The sequence below is a fragment of the Aulonocara stuartgranti genome, assembly GCF_965226115.1.
Source record: "Aulonocara stuartgranti genome assembly, chromosome: 3".
NCBI classification, from domain to species: Eukaryota; Metazoa; Chordata; class Actinopteri; order Cichliformes; family Cichlidae; genus Aulonocara; species Aulonocara stuartgranti.
In genome coordinates, this window is record NC_138941.1 from 76,500,262 (window position 1) to 76,512,272 (window position 12,011).

Sequence of the window (12,011 nt, forward strand, 5' to 3'; positions counted from 1 at the left end):
TCTCCTCCTATTGTTTTTTTAGCTATCAATAGGAGTATTGTTAGAATAGTTTCTGTCGGGACTATAGGTCTATCTAGGTATAGAGAGAAATAAGTTAGTTAATTAGTGGAGAAATAAGTTGGAGGATTTTGTCTGTTTCTTTTTTGATTCTTGTCCAGAATCCTTGGATTAATGGACAATCCCAAAATGTATGTGAATAATCTCCTGTTTTCCCACATTTTCACCAACATAGTTCTATATCAGGTTCTTTATAATATGAGGAGATAACAAGAGCTGTATTAAAAATCTGAATTAAAATTTCCAGTCAAATTCTCTCCACAGTTGACTGTTTATTCCTTTGCAACAGCTTTTGGAGAGCTCTTCCCACACATACATCATCAGTAATTTTAACATTTAAGTTTAGTTCCCATTTCTCCTTAATACATCCCTATTTTAGCAGCATTTATTTATAAGCTTTTTGCATACAAATCCATCTAAGTCTTTAGAGGGGAGTTGGAACTGTTTCTGAAGCTGGTTAAATGACTCGAGCTTTGTTCCATTAAATACTTGATATATTGTATGAAGGCCTGGATTGGCCCACGTCTTAAAGCTACTGTCCCACACAGAAGGCTGGAATTCTAGATTGCCTCTCACTGGTACGGCCTTTAAAACAGATAAATGACTACAGATGCTTGTTTTCCACATCTTCAGAGTATGTTTTATCCAATCATGAATGCAAAGTTGGGTTTTTGACCAACTTTGCATTCATGAGAGGTAGTGTTAATAAGACATGTTCTTAGCTGTACTTTCTTCTATCTGGATCAAGATTTCTGATCATTTCTAAGTTCGGCAGCCCCAGGCAGAGTGCCAAGTCTTATTCTGCGTCTCTTTTTCTGCCAAATGAATGTGGAGATTTGTGTATTTAGTATATCAAAGGTGGACAGAGGGACTCTTAAAGGTAATGTTTGGAATAGAAACAAAAGACAAAGAAGGTTCATCCTCACCACTTTGGCTGCTCCAAGTAATGAAAGGGTCAGAATATCCCATTGTGTTATGTCTTTCTTTATTTGTCAAATGAGCTTATTATAACTGGCTTTAAAAAAATCGCTGGGATGTTGGTGTGGGCCCACTCTTCTTTGAAAAATAGCTTTAATTCAAACACATCATTCATTTTCAGCATGAATGGCCCGTTTAAGGTCACGTCAAAGCAGCTCGGTCCAGACTTTGACTGACCAAACCTTCATTTTGCTTATTTGCTGCTGTATTTCACATTGGTCTTTCACACAGGGCAGCTAGGTTTGGATAACTTTCCCCCCTTAATTAATCATGATTTCAAAACTTCTGTATTTACTCGCATCATCTTTGTCTAAAATGACAATCTGTATGCTCGAGCTAGCACCACTCCTGTGCCAGAGGCAGTTCCCAGCATTTGGTCTCTGGCACAGGCTCAGGTGCCTGACAGGTGTACCCATCTGTCAGTAGAGAATGGCGGGGGAGGGGCAGCAGCACATTGCATTATTGGTTACTCTGTTGGCCCTCTGCCTCCATCCTTCAAGTATTGACTTTCCTTTGATATGAATCTAATGTCAACAGGTTTTGTCTGAGGGAACATTTGGAATGAACACTCACTGAATTAAGACATGAAACCAGTTCTCCTCTCTGAGTCCCTGAATACTAGCAGATCTTGGGAAGCCAAACCTCTCTGATGTATGTAGTATATCATGATCCATAAAGATTATATAGACATATTCATTTTCCTTGTTTCAAATAATATGAACCAATAAAAAACAATTAATCAGTCTGATTGATGCTGAGTCTTCCCTCGGACTGGGGTTGTTGAACTTCAGGACACACATGGACACAATAAGTAGGAGGGAAGCTAGACAGGAAGTTGAAACTTATTTTCCATAATAAACCAGAAAGATGTAGGTTAAAAAAAACCCACACGTATAAGATAGAGGGAAACATGATGCATGAGAAAAACGACATGGATTTACAGTAAAGTCAAAACACAGTGAGGACCCAGAGCAACAACACAAGCTGGCATCTGTCTCACTCCATAGATGAAAAGCGCTGTCATGCCGCTTCACATCACTTATGAATTCATCAACAAAGAAGAAAGCATTTGCAGACACTGAGAATAAAAATGCTAACACCACCATCATCCAGCTGCAGACTCCAGGACAATGTGTCTGCAGAGCCCTCATCGCTCCTCTGTTTGTCTGGGCGTCACATCAGGAGGGAGTGATGAGCTATAATCATGTTCTGCTTTGAAGCTTGAGCTGTCTGGCTGAGGAGACTGTAGGCAGAGCTGTGCTCTCTGGGCTGAAAACATTTTTCATTGACAAGGGAAATAAAGCCCCGCAACAGATTTCAGACCTTTCCAGGGTGTACCCTCCTTTCACACTGTGGTAACTGCCATGGGTTCCAACCCCCTGAATTGGATAAGTATAAGAACATGGATGGATGGATAGAATTCAAAGAAAAAAAGAGAAATAGTTTTATCAACAGGTCATGAGAGGAGTTTTGTAAACTGGCTCATTTCTGACTAAAGACTGTGCAAAGAGCAGAGGCTCCATTTAAACTGCCCCAGTGGTATTGGTCTGTGGCTCTTTTCTTATCCCTTTAAAACTGCTCAGAGTGTGCACACTTCGTTTTGTGTAACTGTTTTTAAATCACTGTAGGAACCACATAAGCTAGTGCAATAATTTTTTTTGCCTATGAAACAGGAGGAGTTGTACTTACATCTTCCATCAGCTTGTCCTAAGTGACGGTTTCCTTCCACATATAGCTTTGCAAAAATTGCATAAAAAGCACTTCCATCCATCCATCTTCTTCCGCTTTATCCGGGGGGGTCGCGGGGTTAGCAGCCTAAGCAGTGAAGCCAAGACCTCCCTCTACCCAGCCACCTCTTCCAGCTTATCTGGGGAAACACCAAGGCATTCCCAGGCCAGCTGAGAGATATAATCTCTCCAGCGTGTCCTGGGTCTTCCCCGGAGCCTCCGCCTGGGGGAAAATGCCCAGAACACCTGACCTTGCAGCAACAAAAACACAATATTCCAGGAACACGCCTTGCCGATCCGATCAACTGTTTGTAACATTTCCTACATTGGAATAGACGTCAGCGCGAACTATCTCATGTCCGCCATTACCTGCGCCATTACCTGAAACTGGAAGTGACGTCATTTTTGCGGAAAATGTAGTTTTTTGCCTCCAGGGCCTCATTAGTTTAAAAGTTATGTTTGACTTTATGCTTTTCTGTATCGCTTCTGGGATGCCTAGAACTCAAATTGCTCTGCTGGAAAAACGACATGTTTGCTGGGTATATGTGCTGTTCAGTTGTGCATATTGCAGTTGTGATCAATGACCTTTCACACCGCAGATTTTCCTCAGATAGTTCAGGTTTATTCCCACAGTTGTTGAGTTTTACTGGGAACTTATCTGACCAGCATCATTTTAAACATATAGAATCTTTTTTGACAGCATCAGAGCTCACGGCCGATACACTTGCGTCAGATGTCAACAATCGAATTGCCCCCAAATTTTACAATACTTTTTACAAAAAAAGGTAAATATGAACCTTCTCCCTGTCTCATTAGCTGTCATCCATAGTGATGTTGTTGGTAATGGCAGTTTTACTGATGTTCAACCCAAGACAACTCTGAGTCTGCATGTTTGTGTTAAAGTGTGAACATCAAACTATATGATAGTTTTTAAATTGTGTAAATAGGCCATGTAAAACCAGAGTTAAGATTAAAAACTATGTGCAATTTTTTTTTGCCTGAATTGTTCCTATTGGTGGAAAAATATACCATGCCCACCAATCAAAACATTGCCATTGTTGTTCATCAAGAGACATGTCAAAGCACATATGAAGACTAACCTTCCCCTGCTCATTGGATCTGCTGCAGTCCCTAATGGCGAATTGGTTTGCAGTATGTCCATAAAAAACAAACAGACAACCAAACACATCACATACACACACACGAATAATATAAGCCTGAGAAAACAACCTAGATTTTATCATCAAAAAAGTGCAATGTGCAACGGCAACAACACTCATGGTTTAGTTTTATTAGCTATGATAATAGCAGTAGGTACAAAAGACAGTCTATGTCTCTTTGTCTTCACTGCAGACATTTTATAATGATGATCAAGGAGTTGAAAGTCATTAAAGAGAGAATGATCTGAACACAACAAGACAGAGGTTGCCTTCCTCAGCACCTGCCTGTCTTATCAAGAACAACCCCCAAATACTTATAACTGTCCACCAGTTCAATGGCTGCACCATTTACCACTGTTAGCACAGGATGGGGGGATGTCATCCTGAAGTCAATAACCATGTCCTTGGTTTTCAAGGTGTTGATCTTTAAGAAGGACTGATCACACCACGAAACAAACTCATCCACAACAGGCCCATGGGAATCCTCTTCACCATGAAGGAGGCTTACGATGACTGTGTCATCTGCATATTTAATGAAATGCCTGTTGGCCTGTGTACTGCGACACTCATTAGTGTACAAAATATACAGTAGAGGAGAGAGACAACAACCAGTAGAAGAGTGCAGCTGTTTGGAGAAACAGCCGTTTACTCTCACACACTGAGATCTGTCAGTTAAAAAGTCTAAAATCCAACCAACGAGATTAAAATCAAGTTTAAATTGGTTAAGATGTTTATCAACTAAAAGATGTGGCTGGATAGTATTAAAAGCTAAAGAAAAATCAATAAATAAGAGTCGAGCATGAGCTTTGGCGCCATCAAGATGGCGATAAAGGAAGTTCAACAGAGTGACCACTGCATCATCCACACCTCTATGAGGCCTGTATGCAAATTGTAGAGGGTCTATAAGCTTCTCTACTTGCTGCAGGATCTCCTTCCTCACAAGTTTTTCAAAGGACTTCATCACTAAGGATGTTAGAGCGACAGGCCTAAAATCATTTAATGATGTAGGTTTTGTGATCTTAGCAACCAGAGAAATAATTGATTTTTTCCATACCTCCAAGTGATAAAAGAAAAACGTAATAAAAAAAACACTGCATAATTGCTCAGCACATGTTCTAAGCACCTGGCCACATATATTATCCGGACCTGAACTCTTATTAATCTTAGTTTTATTTGGGCTTTTTTTCATTTCTGATCTGATCTCCTTCCTAATTTCTCTGACTTTCAAGATATTCCCTTCAATAAAAGCTTTTTTCCTTTCATGAATCAGCCTCATAAGAGCTTTGGAAGACCATGGTTTGTTATTAGGGAAAAAATGCACAACCTTTGAAGGAATAATCATGTCTTTGCAAAAGGAGATGTAGCTGCAGACAACGTCAGTGAGTTCATTAATGTCTCTACATGATTCTATTAACACTGACCGGTCTATACAGTCAAGGCAGCCCTGCAGGGCTAAAGAGGCGTTCTGACCAGCTGCATATGTGTGTGGTTCAGAAACTGCAATGTTGGCCATCTCAGCCAGTTATAACGGATTAAAGTGGCTGCCTAAATCATCGTAACATCTCTCCCTCTGCTCTAGGGCATCTTCCACAAGCACTGCATCAGCAAGGCCTCCTGCATCGTGCTTGACCCCTTGTATGGACTTTTTTCTCTCCTTCCATGTGGACGCTATCGCAGCATCGGGGCCCAATCCTCCAGACTGCAGATAGCTTTTCCAACAAGCCATCAGACTCTTGAACTCCTTACCTGCTCTCCCACTCCCCCTCACCACACATACCCACACAGACTGTTAACTGACTGTATTACACTCAATACCACTGCATTTATAATGCAGATGCTGCTCTATCGACAATTCTCATTCTTTTTTTTTCTTTTTTCTTTTTTTTTTTGTGTGTCCCGTTTGGATCTTTAGCCATCAGAATTGTTGTCTTAAGGCCAAGAAAGATGCCAAGCGGATTTATTTTACCAAGTGGATCATCATGGCCTTGCCATATTGGTCCATTTGATTGACCTTTATTATAATTATGAATTTATTTTATTTTCAGTTGCTACAAACGGTAAAGACATGACTGTGGGATAGGACAGGGGGAAAGAATGAAAGAAAGAGAGGGAGAGAAAGAAAACCAAAGGGGAGAAGAGACGGTGAGAAGGGGGGAAGAGAGAAAGAAAAACAAACAAAACACCTGGATCACCTGTATGGAGAAAAAAACAGAAGAGAAAGCAAACACAAAAAAAAGAGCAACATATTAAAAACAGCACCATCACAATAAACTAGCTAGCAGTAGATAACAGTAGATACTAAATATTAAACAATATTGTGCAGCACGCAAGATAGACAGCGCACAGTGTGCTTTGAGGCAGCAGCCAAGAAAGGTGTAGTCCGCGTCTGTGAACACCCATGTGTACAACTGTGTCATACCTGTGTGGATCAGCAGGCTTGTATTCCAAAGGTTTCTCCATGTAACGATCTGCTAGGGAGTGTGGGGAGCCATAGCTCCGTCCACCAGGGTATGAAGCAGGTATGGAGGAGATCCAGGCCCCAGATATCCAGAGGCCCCAGAGTACAAGGACCCGAGGAGGACCACCAAAAGGGGGGGAACCGTGCCACCCTCCTGGGAAGAGCTGAGTAGAGCCCCAAATGAGAGATCACCCAGCAGCTACGGAGCAGAGGCCAGAAGGGGTTGCAGTGGCGTGCCCGCGGGCTCTGCTGGCAGCCAGCTGTGCCAGAGAGGACTGAGCTTCAGGCCCAGAGGCCAGAGGCCTGAGGGCACCCCACCCCCCGGAAGGGCCCAGTAGGGCCACAGGCGCCAGGCCCCACCAATCGGCCACCAGGAGTGATCCGGTACATACATGAGCGCCCAGCCCCAGTTGACAAGGACCAAACCCTTAGTGTTGGGTCTAAACTCAGACCCCGCTGTATCCAGGACTTATTCCCATGAAAGAAAAACAAGGCAACAGTGTTCGATCGATTTCTTGCGCAAGGGAGGCCCTTCCATCTGTGACCAGCACGTCGAAATGACCACACTGGTGGCCCTCCTCTCGCTGCCTTTTATTGACAAACTTCAAACAATAGTTTACAAAACACCTCCCCTTGCAACCCCCTTTGGTTACAAAGACAAGGCACTGTATGTAAATGTATATGTGTGAACTTCTGTAAGAGTGTGTGTGTGTGTGTGTGAGACCTCCTGCTGACCAAAGGGTCGTAAACGCAGGAAGCTTACATCAAAAGAAACAGATCTTTCAGATAGGATGTATCTACAATAAAACCTCCCCCAGCACAGAGTGGCTGGAGAGGTGGTCAGGATCAAAGAGATGGCTTTGATCCTACTGCTTAAACTAAGACTATACAAATTTAAGAAACACAATGGCAACATTCAACAATTAGACTTAACACTTAGTGTCTATATGAATTTAAAATTGAGGGTAGGGCACCAGCGCCAGAGGTGGGTTGGAGTACGCCGACCATCCTCTGGATGCTGTAAAACATGCCCACCCCCAAGGCCCTATATGTATGTGTTATGTGAGAGTGTGAGTAATGTGGGTGTCTAGGTTGCAGAATAAAATTGAGGCACAGGCGGCCAGAAGGGGACAGAGGGGGAGTGCCTCCCCTGCACCCTGGTGACATACCTGCACCCCAAGCCTTGCGTGTGTGGGTGGGTGTGGTAGAGCGGGAATAGGGAGGCAGCTGAGGATGGGGAGGGAAAAAAGGGAGGGGCAAGCGGCCCCTCCCTGGGGCCAGCTCCCCCGCTGACCCCAGTAGGCACCCCCACACTCTGGAACCCACCAGGGCAAGGGGGCCCAGGCCCATCCGGACCGGGGCCCGCAGCAGCATCGCCCAGCCCCACAGAGTCCAGGGCAGCCCACCTGACTCCACCCCAGAGAAAACTACACCCACCCCATCATCCAATCATCTCCCAAACTACACAAGACAATAGACACCCAGGTTGAGTTCATTCTCCACCTTTCCTATATCTCTCCCCCACCTGCAGAGTGAGCTCCTGTAGAGAGGAGACCACCTGCAAAGATATAACAACCTCCCCACCAGTTAGAGAGCCCCCTAGTTGGGCCGATGCACCAGAGGTCCCCTGCACTGGGGCTGAGCCCCCCTGCACCCACCCGCCCACAGCCCCGGCGACACAACAGCCAGGACCCAAGCCGCCAAGGCCCGGCCAGCACCCCAGACCGGGGGCGGAGCACCCCCAGACCCCCAAGCCTCCACGCCCGTCCCGGACCCTCCCAGGGGCAGCCAGGCTACCAGGCCGGTAACCAGTGTCCGCCAGCACAGACCCTGCCCCATCTCCGCTGTACGCAGCCACAAGGAAAACACCATCTAAGAGCCACCAGAGCTTCTAACCAGGTCATGGCCACATCCCCCAGGTTAGTCCCTCCAGGGAAACATCCCTAGGGACTCCCCAGACACCCTAAGGCCGTCCCTACCCCATATCAACCACAATAGCAAAGGCAGGACAAAATCATGACCCCCCCCCCCCCCCCACCCCCCACTAGGTGATGAAGCAATCAAAGGAGCCCAAAGGGATTGATCAAATGTGATGGCAGAGGCTGTATCAAGACTAACGTGATCTATTAGATGGTTTTTATATTGGTTAGAATTAAGATTATTTTTATTTTTCCAGTTAATGACGACCATTTTTTTGGCAATGCATAGGGCCGTAAAAACAATGTGGGCTATGTTTATTTCTTCAGTGACCTCATTCAAGTTGCCCAGCAAGCATACTAAAGGGGAGGCTGGAATGTTACATTTCAGACACTTTGATAAGTCTTCACATATCTCACACCAAAACTTCTGAACTGGACAGAACCAAAGAGCAGGGGCCCGTTCTTCGTACGTCGCTTACTACATCCAAGATCAAATGACACATCCAGAGACCAAATCATCGAGCTAACCGTGAGCTCGCTAATCCGGTTCCCCGAACACACCTGCTGTTGACGATTAGTACAGCTGGATGAAGTAATGTGAGATCACTGGGTGTCGTAAAAGGGGCTACGCATCGATAGTAGAAACATTGATCGGCAACCCTTTGATTGGTCGGCGAAAATGTCGAAGGAGCGCGTTCGGTATTTTTCGGCAGCAGAGCAAGAACTCTTGAGTGAGGGATTTCAGGAGTTTCAGAGTTTAATCAGAACGCAAGGGAACACTGCAAAGGCTGCAAAAGCAAGGAGAGAGGGCTGGCAGAAAGTTGCTGACAAATTAAACTCGTAAGTAATTTCATATCACACTATATTATCCAATATTATATTACATTATATTATATTATAATATGTTATATTATATCCCCTTTCACATTAGAGCCACAACAGGACCCACTAGAACATGGGAACAAGTAAAAGTGAAATATAAGAATATTCTACAGAATGGTAATATTTATCACTTATATTGCTTTTCGTCTCTTGGAAAGAGACCCTGGAACAATCTGTTTGTTTGTTCATAACAGCAACCAAGAAAAGGGCAGAGCAGAAGAAGACAGGTGGTGGTCCTGCACCCCCTCGTCAACAAGTTGGTTAAGTGAATAATACCCTCACGGGAATATCGATATCTCTCAATGAGCACACTGTCGCGCTGAGCTAAAGGATCCTGTCTATCCCGCAATATACGCTGGATTCTGAGGACTCTCCTTATCAATCTTGCACCTTCTGCAATGGGTTGCTCGCGTATACGGACAGGACATGGCTGCGACAGGCTTCCCAAATCCACCTTCGCTTTTATAGCCGTGGTCTCTCATCTTGATTACACGAAGTAATTTACAATTACTACTCTGAAATATGAATTACATCTGTAATAATCACATACATGTAATAGAATGTTAATAGTACATTTCCCTTTTTTAGGAAATGACCTGTATGTATCTGTGTGAAATCAATAAAAGGATCAAGTGCTGCATTATCTTTAGTTACATTGATAATATTTATTTATGGTGAAACAGTGGTGGAATATCGCTGTTGCTTTCGTATAAATGAAGCAGACATACCTGCGTGGCCGCGATCTAATCCTGTTTACATAAAGTAAACCTGCTCCCCAGCAGGTTTACGCTTACGGCTCTGTTGCTACGACAGCAAGTCCCGGATGAGCTTCGGGGAACCGAACGATCCAGGATCACGCGAAATCGTCAACAATCTAATCCAGCTAACCTACTTAGCGAGGTACGAAGAACGGGCCCCTGGGATGTAATTGTCCGGTGTATTTGCTGTGCAGTGTGAGCAGTTGTTGGAAGGTGTATAGCCCATCTTGAACATCCTATGACCAGTATAGTGCACTCCGTGTAATATTTTGTATTGTATTAATTGCAAAATGGGATTTCTGATCCATTGAATGTCACGGCGAGTGAGATAAGCCGTGTAAAAATAATAAATGAGGATCCAATTGCAGGCAGTCGTGAACATGTGAAGGTGGTTTATTGAATAAATGGCAAAGGAAAAATGGCAAACGAAGACAAACTAAACTATACTGGAAAACAGCTAAACTACAGAGCACAAACCTGAATGAGAACAAGCAGAGGAGAATGACGATGGACAGCAGGGAGAACACACGGGTGAGACATGGTGGATACACAGACGGACCAGCAACTACAATGACAGAGGACACGACTTAAATACACACAGAGAAACACAAGGGAATTAAACACAGGTGGTGGACACAGCTGGGAATAATCAACAGTACGAGACAGAGGTAAAACTGAACACACTCACATGAGACGCAGACCTTCACAATAAAACAGGAACAAGAAACCATCACACTAAGACGCAGACTCGACATAGAGACACAGACAGAAAATGACACATGGAACTAAACTAAACCTGCAAAAACATGACAACTCAAAATACTGGGTCAACCTGACCCAGAACCGTGACATTGAAAGGTTTTTAAGCATATCTGAGACCAAAGGATTGGGTCTAAGTTGATTGATAAATCTGCTTCCCATTTTGCAATAGGAAGGGATTTTGATTCATCTATTTTAGAAAGTGTTCTGTATATTTTAGACAATAATTTGGGGGGGTTTAGACTAAAAAATTGAACCACACTTGGTGGTGTTTGTAATTCAGCTTCACTGGAATTAAATTTCTTTTTTACTATGGATTTAATTTGTCTATATTCCAAAAGTCGTTTCTTGTTGATCCCATATTGTGTAACTAGTCTGTCAAACGAAATAAAGTCTGTTCCTTCCAATATATGTTCTAGGTATTTAATTCCTTTGCAACTCCAATCTGGAAAGTTTATCATATTATTGTTTTGTAATATGTCCGGATTGTTTCAGATAGGTGTACGTTTGCATGGAATTAATGAAGACTCTGTTATTTTTAGAAACTCCCACCATGCTGTCAGAGAAGAGCTAATATTGATGCTTTTAAAGCATTCATGTCGTTTGATGTTTGAGCTGATAAATGGTAGGTCTCAAATTTCTAGATTATTACATAGTGCCTGTTCTACATCTATCCAAGGTTCATCTAAGAGGGTGTGTTTAAACCATCTAGAGATGAACTGAAGCCTGTTGGCTAAAAAATAGTGATTAAAGTTAGGCAGATCCTCCTTTATCCTTGGTCTTTTGTAGTGATTTTAAGCTGATACGTGGGGGTTTATTTTTCCAAAGGAATTTAGAAATATACGAGTCTAGAGATCTGAATCTTGTGATGGCTTATTTGGGATCATTGAAAATAAATTGTTTATTTTTGGCAAGACCATCATTTTTATAGTGGCGAGCCTTCCCATGAGTGATATGGGTAAAGATTTCAATCTAGCCAGATCGCCTTCTACTGTCTTTAAAAGTGGGATGTGGTTTAATTTAGTTAATTCTGAAAGTTTAGGAGAGACATTAATGTGGTGTTTCGATAGAAGAACGGAGACGACTTGGTTTATAATGGAACGTGTATTCAGCAGTAGTTAGCCATCCAAAACATATCATAATACACTTCTCTTCTTCTATCCTTCTATCACTCTTAGTCACAGAGCCCCTTACTGGTAACTGAGTACATGTTCATAATCAGTCCCCCTTGTAAGCAACCCTTCACCATCTTAGAAGTGTACACTGTTCCAAAAAATAGTAATGTCAAATTATTTTACTGTGTAGTTTACAGT